Source organism: Rana temporaria, chromosome 3 (assembly GCF_905171775.1).
Source record: "Rana temporaria chromosome 3, aRanTem1.1, whole genome shotgun sequence".
NCBI classification, from domain to species: Eukaryota; Metazoa; Chordata; class Amphibia; order Anura; family Ranidae; genus Rana; species Rana temporaria.
In genome coordinates, this window is record NC_053491.1 from 439,257,534 (window position 1) to 439,269,471 (window position 11,938).

Genomic DNA, 11,938 nt, shown 5'->3' on the forward strand with positions numbered 1-11,938 from the left:
ACAGGAGCCAGCCCTTGGTGTCCCTGTAGAACGCAAACTGGCTTTTTTTTAATTTTTTAACTTTTACCGCTGGGCTGCTGGATTTCATCTCCAACAGATCTGTCACTTCAGCTTGAAAGTCGATATTCGTACTTTTGTGCGTTCTGTCTTTGCCTCTTGATGGAGAAATCTGAGCCCCAGGCTGCCTCAGCCAGAAAAAGGGATTTTACCGGTGATCCCGGAGCAGCAGACACCCAGGATGACCGCACAGGAGGACGATGCTTTCCTACCACCTATGGCCGAGGAGCCGGCAGTGACGCGGACAAAGATGCAGGACCGGGCCCCTCACTCGCCTGTCTTCTTTCCCTGTTCTCTCCATCGTACTTGAAGAAGCTGCGGGTAAACAGGAGCATTCAGGAATTCCGGAAACATCGAAGTCTGCAGTTTTGGTGAGGGCTTTGTGTAGGGTGTTTTATTCTTACCTTTTTATTGTGTGTAACTTCATCGTTTTAAATATTTGGTCCACCCAAGTATGGTTGGATAGCGGGAAACTGTGTTGCTTTGCTTGCCTATTGGGAATTCCACTGGCGAGATACCCCTGGTACTCTCTCAATTCCACTGGCGAGATACCCCTGGTACTCTTTTTCCAGACTGCCTTTTCATACCGTTCTGTTGAATTCTGCAAAATTCTCAATGTCCAACTCTTGATCTGTACTTACATATAAATTATTATTATTATTATTATTTAGGTACTTATATACATATACATTGTACATTCACATCGGTCCCTACCCTCAAGGAGCTTACAATCGAAGGTCCCTAACTCACATTCATATACAAGGGCATAGGCGTGCGCAAGGGGTGTACCAGGTGTGCCTGAGCACACCCTTATCCTGGGGTTAGCGACCTGTCAATGGTGGGAAGGTGACAGGTAAACCGCAATCCTTCCTTGCTGACCCTCGGAACCTGGACAGGAGAGGTGGCGGGGGTGGAATTTAGTGGAACCGATCTGTATTTTCCTTCTGCAGCAGCTGAAAGTTGGCTTCTCCTCTTCTCCCTTTTTTCAACATTCAGCTGCCACAGGATAAAAAAGTAGGGGATCGGTACTAATATGCCCCCCCTCTTTTGCCTGTTCCTCTTCCTTCCGTTTTCCCTGGGTCCCCCATGTGCTCCCTTGTTCCTCCTTTCCTCTATTATTTCAGGATGGAGAGCGGGGAAGAGGCCGGTAAATATATCGAATGCATATGTGTTAGAGCTTTGAGGTGCACACCCTTATGCAATAGGCAGCGTACACCTATGTACAAGGGGCAATTTTAGACAAAAGCCATCTTTGGAGTGTGGATAAAACTGGAGTCCCCGGAGGAAACCCACTCAGGTACAGGTGAGAACATGCAAACTCCAGGTCGGGATTCGAACCAGCGACCCCTTTTTACTGCTAGGCAAGAGTGCTACCCACTATACCACTGTGCCGCCCAAATTGTGTTCTGTTAGACATTTTAGGCTACCATAGGCTCAGTATAGACAGTCTTTGTTACTGTTTATTAGTCCCAGTTCATATACATAATGTATACTGTTTGTCAATCGTATTTAGGGAACACGCCTTTTATCACACCCTGGGCTCCCTATAGTGCATTGTGAGACATCACTGATGTTAACCCCAATGGAAAAAGTTGGATGGTTTTTCCGACGGAATTCCGCTCAAGCTTGGCTTGCATACACACGGTCACACAAGTCCTCTGAACTTTCGAGCGTTAAGAACGCGGTGACGTACAACACTACGACGAGGCGAGAAAAAGAAGTTCAATGCTTCCGAGCATGCGTCAAATTGTTTCAGAGCATGCATGTTTTTTTCCCGTCAGAATTGCATACAGACAAACACATTTTCCGATAGGATTTGTTTCCGTTGGAAAAATTGAGAACCTGCTCTCAAACTTTTGCTGGTGGAAATTCCGACAGCAAACGTCTGATGGAGCATACACACGGTCAGAATTTCCGGTGAAAAGCTCACATCAGACTTTTGCTGGCCGAAATTCCGCTTGTGTGTATGGGGCATTAAAGGTGCATTAAATACTAGGAGTGCATTATGTACAGAGGAGGGGTGTTACACACAGAGTGTAGAGTTCAGTGGTTTGCTACGTGCAGAGTTGGGGGGGGGGGTGCTATATACATTGTGCAGAGTTAGGGGGTGCCCTGCATACAGAGTTCAGGGCTGCACTTTGCCTTCTTCCACAGCTGCTTACCTCTGCATCCCCAATCCACATCAACCTCACTTTCACCCCTCCTCAGCTCTGGCCTCTGCATGCAACCCCCTTCCACTGCCCCTATCTTCTCCCTCCCTCTCTCCTTAGAAGCTCCACCATCTTCCACGTGTCTTACTTGTGTTGCTGTATTGAGCTGAAGCACCCAGCCAGCTCTAGTACCTCCCCACACACTGTAGACGGTTCTGCCTCTATCACTTTCAGGGAGATCATCCAGTAGGGGTTTTGGAAGCTGCACTGCCTCCTGGGCACCTTCATATCCCTTTTCCCCATCCTGCACTCTGTGGGAGCTGCTCAGGAGATCAAATCTGTGGGACCTGTTGAGAGATAAGCTGTCATTGATAAACACAGAAGCCGGACTTCTGTGTTTACAAGTGATAGTGGTAAGAAAGGAGCAGAGGGCCTGAGCCAGAGGTGGTGGGACTGAGTTCCACCAAATTCCAGCTGAAAAAAAGCCCTGTAGATGCTCCTTAAAAGTTATCAAATGATCTTTGTGACAAACCAAGTGGTTATCTAGATTGATTCTGGATCTAGAATGCCAACTTTTATTTATTTTTAGCCACCCCATCCCCTAGTGCAGCTTTTCTCATTCTTCTCAACACAGAGGAACCCTGGAAATAACTCTTACGCCGTCGGGTCGTAACTGTATATTTACGCTGGCCGCTAGGGGCGTGTACGCTGATTTACGCGTCGAAATATGTAAATCAGTATGATACGCAAATTCACGAACGTACACCCGGCCGACGCAGTACAGATATGCCGTTTACGTTAGGCTTTTCCCGGTGTAAAGTTACCCCTGCTATATGGTGGCGTACATGCGGCGTACCAATGTTAAGTATGGACGTCGTTCCCGCGTCAAATTTTGAATATTTTACGTCATTTGCGTAAGTCGTCCGTGAATGGGGCTGGATGAAATTTACGTTCACATCAAAACCAATAAGTCCTTGCGGCGTATTTGAAGCAATGCACACTGGGATATGTCCACGGACGGCGCATGCGCCGTTCGTGAAAAACGTCAATCACGTCGGGTCATGGTTATTTTACATAAAACACGCCCCCATGTTCCACATTTGAATTAGGCGGGCTTACGCCGGCCGATTTACGCTACGCCGCCACAACTTACGGAGCAAGTGCTTTGAGAATACTGCACTTGCCCGTCTAAGTTGCGGAGGCGTAACGTAAATCGGATACGTTATGCCCGCCTATAGTTACGCCGCTGTACGAAAATCTGTTTCCCCATTGAAGTAAATGGAAACAAAAATTATTTGTTCCACATTGACTTCAATGGCATGCAATACCGCATGCGGCCAGAGGCGTGGGGTCGGAGAGCCTTTGAAAAGGCCAGAGGACACCTCGGCTGACCTCGGAAAGACTTTGTTCCCGAGATTTGCCGAGGTCAGCCGAGCTGTCCTCGGGCCTTTCCATACATTTCCGATCGCCTGTGATCAGCGACGTTTAGCTCTGCTCCGGCGCCCCCCAACCTCAGGCCAAACGCGGTACTGTACACTGCTTTGGCCTGAATCGTGCTCTTTTTGCAAAACAACCGAGTTACGATTTTTAATAATACAGTGCTCGTAATGGGAAACGCTCGTTAACCGCATTACTCGCAATCCGAGGTTCCACTGTAATATTATGGATTATCCACTAGAAGACTGGTGACTAAGGAACTGGTGAAATAAGATCAAAGAACTCTAGTGGTATCTCCCAAGAAATATATGTAGAGTAGATTTACGAGAGGACCTAAGAAAGTTTTCCACACGTGCATAGGCATGCGCACAGGGTGTGCCAGGTATGCCCAGGCACACCCTAATCACCCTTTACCCCACAGATTCCCCCTACTGCCCTGGCTCCCCTCCTTCCCCCTGCAGTGCTACCAGCTTCCCTCCTCTGCCACCAGCTGTTGCTGCAAGGTTGTTTTAGGACGAGTGGAGAAAGGGGCCGGTAAATATGTAATTCACCATCCCCTTCCCTTTCTGAATGAACATCGCGAGTGATCAGTAGTGTGTGCTTGAGCTTTGGGGTGCACACCCTAATGCAATACGCTTCGCACACCTATGCACACGTGATAAGCATTGGTTATCGCAAGGGTTGGGGGAATCCACCTTGCAGCAGTAATGGCCTAGAGGGGGATGAACTCTTCTCCAGTCTATAAAGGTAAATAAAGGGCTCTGAATGGAGATCCACTTTAAAGTGGAACTTCAGAAAAAGAATTCAGCTTTCCATCTATTAAATCTTCTCCCCTTGTTTTAACTTTGGATAGTAAAACATTTTTTTTTCTGCCATTTAATACCTTATACAGCCCACTTCCTGTTTCTTGTCTGGGAAAAAAAGCCTAGGCTTATGACATCATGCACAGCTCTCTCTCCCGCACTCTAATGCCGCGTACACACGACCGTTATTCATGTCATGGGAAAAAAAACAAAGTTTTTCTCAAAGTGATTCCTCTCAAGCCTGCCTTGCATACACACGATTGTGAAAAAAAAAATGCTTGAGCAATACGCGGTGACGTACGACGGCACGATAAAGGGGAAGTTCCATTCGAATGGCGCCAGCGTTTGGGCTGCTTTTGCTGATTTAGTGTTACCGCGTGCTAGTAAAAGTTTGGTGAGAGACGATTCTCGCTTTTCAGTCTTCGTGTTTTTCAGTCTGTTACAGCGTGACGAATGTGCTATTTCCATTACGAACGCTAGTTTTACCAGAACGAGCGCTCCCATCTCATAACTTGCTTCTGAGCATGCGCGTTTTTTTCCCCCTCGTTAAAGCATGACCGTTTTTCACGACCAATAAAAAAAAATGGAATTTTTCTCGTCATGAAAAATGGTTGTGTGTACGCGGCATGAGGCCCCGTACACACGTCCGAGAAACTCGACGGGCAAAACACATCGTTTTGCTCGTCGAGTTCCTTGTGAAGCCGCCGAGGATCTCGCCGAGCCAACTTTTCCCATTGACTAACGAGGAAATAGAGAACATGTTCTCTTTTTGGCCCGACGAGATCCTCGTCGGTTTCCTCGGGGAAAAGTGTGCACACGACCGGTTTTCTCGGCGGAATACGTCTCCCATCGAGTTTCTGGTTGAATTCTGCCGAGAAACTCGGTCGTGTGTACGGGGCATAAGAATTTACCAGGAAGGGAGGGGGGGATGACTCATAAGAGGGCCAATGAGAGCTGAAGGTGTGTAAATCCAGGAAGTGAACAGGAAGCAGATTCAGCTGCCCACAGTTAAAATGGCTGCAGCCAGACTCAGTGGAGGGAGATTTGTGCAGCATGTTTGGCAAGTACAGAATCACAGTATATATAAAATAATATGCAAAGTGGTCGGAGGGAAGCTTCAGAATGGCAAAGATGTTTTTATTATAAATTATGTGAGCAGACTGCAGTTCCTCTTTAAAGAAATTACCGTATTTATCGGCGTATACCGCGCACTTTTTTGCCCTGAAAGTCAGGGCAAAATCGTGGGTGCGCGGTATACGCCGATACCCGCGCCGAGTTTTGAATACTGCGCCGACATATACCGAGCGCAGTACACTCGGGTATAGTCGGCCAGTCTCGGCTCCTTCCGCACTCACGTCCTGGACGTACAGGACGTGAGCGCGAGTGTTGCTGAGCCTGCCCGACAATACACGAGTGTACTGCGCTCGGTATATGTCGGCGCAGTATTCAAACCTCGGCGCGGGAAACGAGCGGGGAGGACGCCGCAGACTGGACCGGACCTGAAGAAGAGGACACCCGAAGCCCGCAGACGGACCCCGGACCCGACGAAGAGGACACCCGAAGCCGCAGAAGGACGCCGGACCCGACGAAGAGGACACCCGAAGCCGCAGATGGACGCCGCCGCCACAGGATTGGGGGCCACTTTAGGGGTGCGCGGTATACGTGGGAGCGCGTTATACCGCGATAAATACGGTAATAGGTGTTCAAAGTTCCTTAAACATTTTTGACTCAAACTATTTAGAGAGTAAAGTATTCAAACTGCTCACGGAAGTTCTCTATGAAACTCGGCATAAGGATGTGGGTAGTAAGGTCCCAGACGACTGTCCCCTGGCACTAGCATATACTTTTCAGCTTCATTCCATGAATGTTGCTATAGGTTGCTGGGGAACCAGCCTTGCAGCATTATTGTGGTGCTTCGGCATTAGCCGGTGCTGTCTGGGGCCGTTTTGCTCCTCCTGGCACTTTGATAACTGTTCTAGTTTGGGGTTGGGGCACTTGAATTTTCCAAGAATTAGTGGCGTGAGGAAGGCACCAGAAGCTAAAGGGCAGCCTGGGGAACCCTCTCCGAGTCACATGTTGTAGGGTTGATCCGTCTGGTAGGGCTTTCCCTGTCAAGAAATACAACAGTCTAATGGGGTGTCAGGGATTGGTGGGCTCCAAGGCTACGAACTGTCATTGATGCAAATCTCAGTATACTCTGACTGCCGTCAGTTGCAGTCTGACTCAGGGAACTTTATTAATACTGTACTATATTTGCTTGTATGCTGGAAACGTTCTGGTTCAGCATTGTCTATATTACTGAAGGTTTTTCTTTTGATAGTCAACTGATAATCTGAACCCTTTTTTTTTTAAAGGTTTTAAAGCGGAGTTCCACCCTAAAAATGAACTTTCTATTTACAGCTTGCCTTTAATGTAAAAAAAAAAAATTATATATATATATATATATATATTTTTTTTTTATGTAAACATGTTTTACTCACTTCTATCTGGCAGTTACTTGGCAGATTTCGTAATCTGCCTAGTTCCTGGTTCTAGGTGGTTCAACTTCCTGTCCTAAGACCCCATTGCCTTCTGGGAAATTATGACACTCGTTTCCCAGGAGTCTCTGGGCATTACTGTGCCTAAAAATCGCTCAGCATGCACCTCTCCCTGAAAACCAGGAAGAAAAAGGAACTGGGCTTCACATGCCCACACATATGATGGATACGGCCACAACATGAGCTGGAGGATATAAGGCAAGTGTTTGCAATGATTTCTGGAACGATTGGGGAGCTATTAATATGTTTTAGGGACTATTTAATGTGATTAATGTTAGCTTGCAAAAAAAATAAAAAATGATGCTCGGAACCCTGCTTTAACCACTTAAGTACCGCCTCCTGCAGATATATACATCGGCAGAATGGCACGGCTAGGCACAAGCACATACCTGTACGTCCTCTTTAAGTGCCCAGCTGTGGGTCGCGGACCTGCGGACCCGATCGCCGCTGAAGTCCCGCGATCGGTCCCCGGAGCTGAAGAACGGGGAGAGCTGTGTGTAAACACAGCTTCCCCGTTCAACACTGTGGCACCGTCATTGGTCGTGTGTTCCCTAATATAGGGAAACACGATCAATGACATCACACGTCCAGCCCCGCCCCCCTACAGTTAGAAACACAGATGAGGAAACACTTAACCCCTTCAGCGCCCCCTAGTGGTTAACTCCCAAACTGCAATTGTCATTTTCACAGTAAACAATGCATTTTAAATGCATTTTTTGCTGTGAAAATGACAATGGTCCCAAAAATGTGTCAAAATTGTCCGATGTGTCCGCCATAATGTCGCAGTCACGAAAAAAACCGCTGATCGCCACCATTAGTAGTAAAACAATTTTTTTTTTATAAAAATGCAATAAAACTATCCCCTATTTTGTAAACGCTATAAATTTTACCAAAAATAGGTAGAAGAATACGTATCGGCCTAAACTGGGGGATAATTATTATAGCAAAAAGTAAAAAATATTGAATTTTTTTCAAAATTGTCGCTCTATTTTTGTTTTTAGCGCAAAAAATAAAAACCGCAGAGGTGATCAAATACCACCAAAAGAAAGCTCTATTTGTGGGAAAAAAAGGACGCCAATTTTGATTGGGAGCCATGTCGCATGACCGCGCAATTGTCAGTTAAAGCGATGCAGTGCCGAATCGCAAAAACTGGCCAGGTATTTTACCTGCCTAAAGGTCTGGGTCTTAAGTGGTTAAGTGTTAAAACAGAAAAACAAGCGCAGAAAAACGCAGCTCAACAAACATGGTGTAAACAAGGCATTTTTGCTCCCTCTCTAGATGTTTACTTATCTTGCAACTGTGCCAAAGACTTGCATAAGTTGCGACTTCAATTACCTTTTGCTTACAAGTGGTGGCTTCTCATGCTCCAGGCAGCTGAGCAAAGTGGCTTAGGAGTGAAGAAAGGGCGAATAGGTGTTTCTGAAGACAGGGAGAAGTATGACCAAGGCTAGTTTGGCTCTTCAAGGCTCTCTTGTGACCCAGCTTTAGCCCACTGTTGGCTGATGTCACAGAGCCATTTTAGGCTGTGCAGGGATGCCACCTGTCTGGGATTCACCCGGGCAGTCCAGGTTTTGAATCATGTGTCTGGGTTCCAGGCAGACTGAAACACAGATATATTATTCAAACTGGGTTGTGGCTCCCCAAGTAACCTAGATAGTCACACACAAATTTGTTATCGTACGAAAGCTGGGGGCGGCTGTCTGGGGATTGGCATCACTGGGGGGGGGGGGGCAGGATGGTGTCAGCATGAGCAATTTGGCCACACTCACAATATGCTGCGGCACACTATACACACCACATTACTATTCTCCTTGGGGCACCCAAAGGTATCCCAGGACGCCAAAGTGTTCGGAGATTTGGCTTAAAAAAGGTGGCAACCCTAATCCCAACAATAATGTTGGGATCCACCCAGATGCCTGGCCAGCAGCTGGCTCAGCCTCTCAGTGTCCCACTGAGAGCCGGAGCCAGCCGCTCCCACCCTCTCTACAGCCCAGCACTCCGGTGAGCACCGGAGGGGCAGAGCACTGAGCCATTGACTGATAGTCACCACTCTGTGCTCAGGGCGGACCCGAGAACTGAATGATCACTTAGTTCTCGGTGTACTCTGTGTTTTCGGTGGTGGGGATCAATGCTGCAGCCATCTAGGTGAGTATGAATGTTTTTTTTTATTTTACATTCACCCTGGTTGGGCAAACACAGGTTTGCTTTTGAGGCCAGGTAAGGGAAAGGGTTAAATGTTTGGAGGCATTTTAGCGTAGGAGAGATTTTACTACAGATTGATGGCTGTGGCGGTTGTCACTTGTTCTCAGTGCCAAGAGCCACTCCCTGCAAACTGACTTCTGGCGCCAAGCACTAGTATACCGCCTTTTTTATTACCGGTAGCTTGATTTAAAATACACATGTAGTACAAATAGTATACTGTACATAGAGGGGCCTGTAGGTATCTGTATGAAGAACAGTGTGGGAGAATGGACAGTCACTACGTGTTTCCTTCAGACTCTGACACACGAGGCCACATTGTTGTAAACCAGAAGAGTATAGGAAGTAGAGTATAGGAAGTAGCTGCTGGTTGGTTCCTGCAGTAATGAAATTCATTGTTTGTATGTCGAAAATGTGAACTTCTGCTCAATGCCTCTGGCTTGTCACCATCTCAATGCCAGCAGGTAGGCCTGCCAATGCTTGTCTTGGGGTGGTTATTCCGTAATCCAACTGTTGAGATATTCTGATCGGATCTATGAAAATTTCCACTGGTCTCTCAGCACATTTCAGTAGCTTTATATTTTACAAAGTTTGAATTTTTAAAAAAAAGGATTAGATTTTATAAAAAAAAAAAATTGTTTTCAGTTTTTATTTTGAATATTCTTATTTTGAATATATTATGAATATATTTCACAAGTAGGCAGGAATAAAGGCATGAGAATACAACCGGACAACTATTGGACACATCCAAAGTAATAACAGAGCGAACTAATGTTCAAAACAATCCAGTAGAAGAAGTAGTACATACATGCTAGAGCAGGGTGCTCAACCTTTTGATTTGGTACCGGTCGCGGTCCAAATTTAAAACAGAATTTGACAGGGAGGCTGCACAGGCCCATTGGAGAATTGTGTGGGGTTGCCATTGCAACCCCTGACTCTAGATGAGTGGTTGGGGAGGGTTTGGTAAAAAGACATGTCAACTATGGGGTTTTATCGCACCCCCAAACCGCAAATGTAAACAAGCCCTACTGTCCTAAGCCTGCTTTTTTAAGGCTGCTTTCACACTAATGCAGGGGTGCCCAACCAGTGGCCCAAATAAGGCCCGTGGAGCCCTCTGATGTGGCCCGCGACCTCTGGGATGGAATAGAATGCTGTTATTAAAGGGGTTGTAAAGGTTTGTTTTTTATTTTCTAAATAGGTTCCTTTAAAGGGGTTGTAAAGGATTTTTTTTTCCCTAAATAGCTTCCTTTACCGTGGTGCAGTCCTCCATAATATATTCATTTTTCATGTTCTAAATGAATGAGAATGCCCATTTTTCATACAGAGAAAGTAAGTACACCCCTATATTTACCACCCATTCAGATCCATGAAATTAGAATCCGGTGTTCCGGGTTAGGTGCCAACGATCAGAATCTCAGGGAGTTAATTAGACCTCAGACGTCTAGGGTCTGGTGTTCACTTTGTGATTGACGTGTGTGATGTCATAATGCCAAAATCAATAGAACTCTCTAATGCCCTGTACACACGATCGGTTTGTCCGATGAAAATGGACCGTTTTCATCGGACGAACCGATCATGTGTGGGCCCATCGGTGAAAAAAAATAGAACCTGTTTTAAATGTTTATTATGGTTAAGAAAACGATAGAAAAAAAACGATCGTCTGTGGGGAAATCCATCGGTCAAAAATCCACGCATTCTCAGAATCAAGTCGACGCATGCTCGGAAGCATTGAACTTCATTTTTCTCAGCACGTCGTTGTGTTTTACGTCACTGCGTTGGACACTATCGGATTTTTAACTGATGGTGTGTAGGCAAGACCGATGAAAGTCAGCTCCATCGGATATCTGATGAAAAAAATCCATCGGTCTGATTTCATCAGACGAACCGATCGTGTGTACAGGGAATAAGGCCATCAGAAAGAAAGATGTGGATGTCTAGGAGTCCGACAAAGGATTTAAAAAGATAATCAAATGATTTGAAACAAATCACTCCACGGTAAGAAAATTAACATATAATTGGCATGGAATTCAAACAACTGCTAATTGGTTCAGAACTGGTCAGTCCAGCAAATTCATCCCAAGAGTTTGATGTTTAAAGAAGTCTCTAAGAACCCTAAAATTTAATTGCAGGGTGTTCGTGCAACAGTTGGGGTCAAAGTGCATTCATCTGCCACCAGAAAGAGATTGCACCAATTCAACCTGTAAGGGAGGTGTGTTAAGGAAAAGTCTCTTGCCAATAAAAAAAAAAACACATTAGATCAAGATAACAGTTTGCTATCGCATAGGCCTTCTAGAACGGTGTGTTCCCGAAGACTGATCAAAGAAAACGTTTTTAGTAAAAGTGGACATGTTTGCTGTAAACTAAAGAGAGTATTTGAGGGGACCACAAAAACCACACTGAAATCGAATGCCCCGTACACACGATCGGAAATTCCGACAAGAAAAGTCCGATGTGAGCTTTTGGACGGAAATTCCGACCATGTGTATGCTCCACTTTTGCTGGTGGAATTTCCGCCAGCAAAAGATTGAGAGCATGTTCTCAATTTTTCAGACGGGAACATTTTCAGATTGGAAATTTCGATTGTAGCAATTCCGACGTGCAAAATTCCGACGCATGTTCGGAAACAATTCAACGCATGCTCGGAAGCATTGAGCTTAATTTTCTCGGCTCGTCGTAGTGTTGTACGTCACCGTGTTCTTGACGGTCGAAAGTGCAGAGAACTTTTGTGTGAGCGTGTGTATGCAAGCCAAGCTTG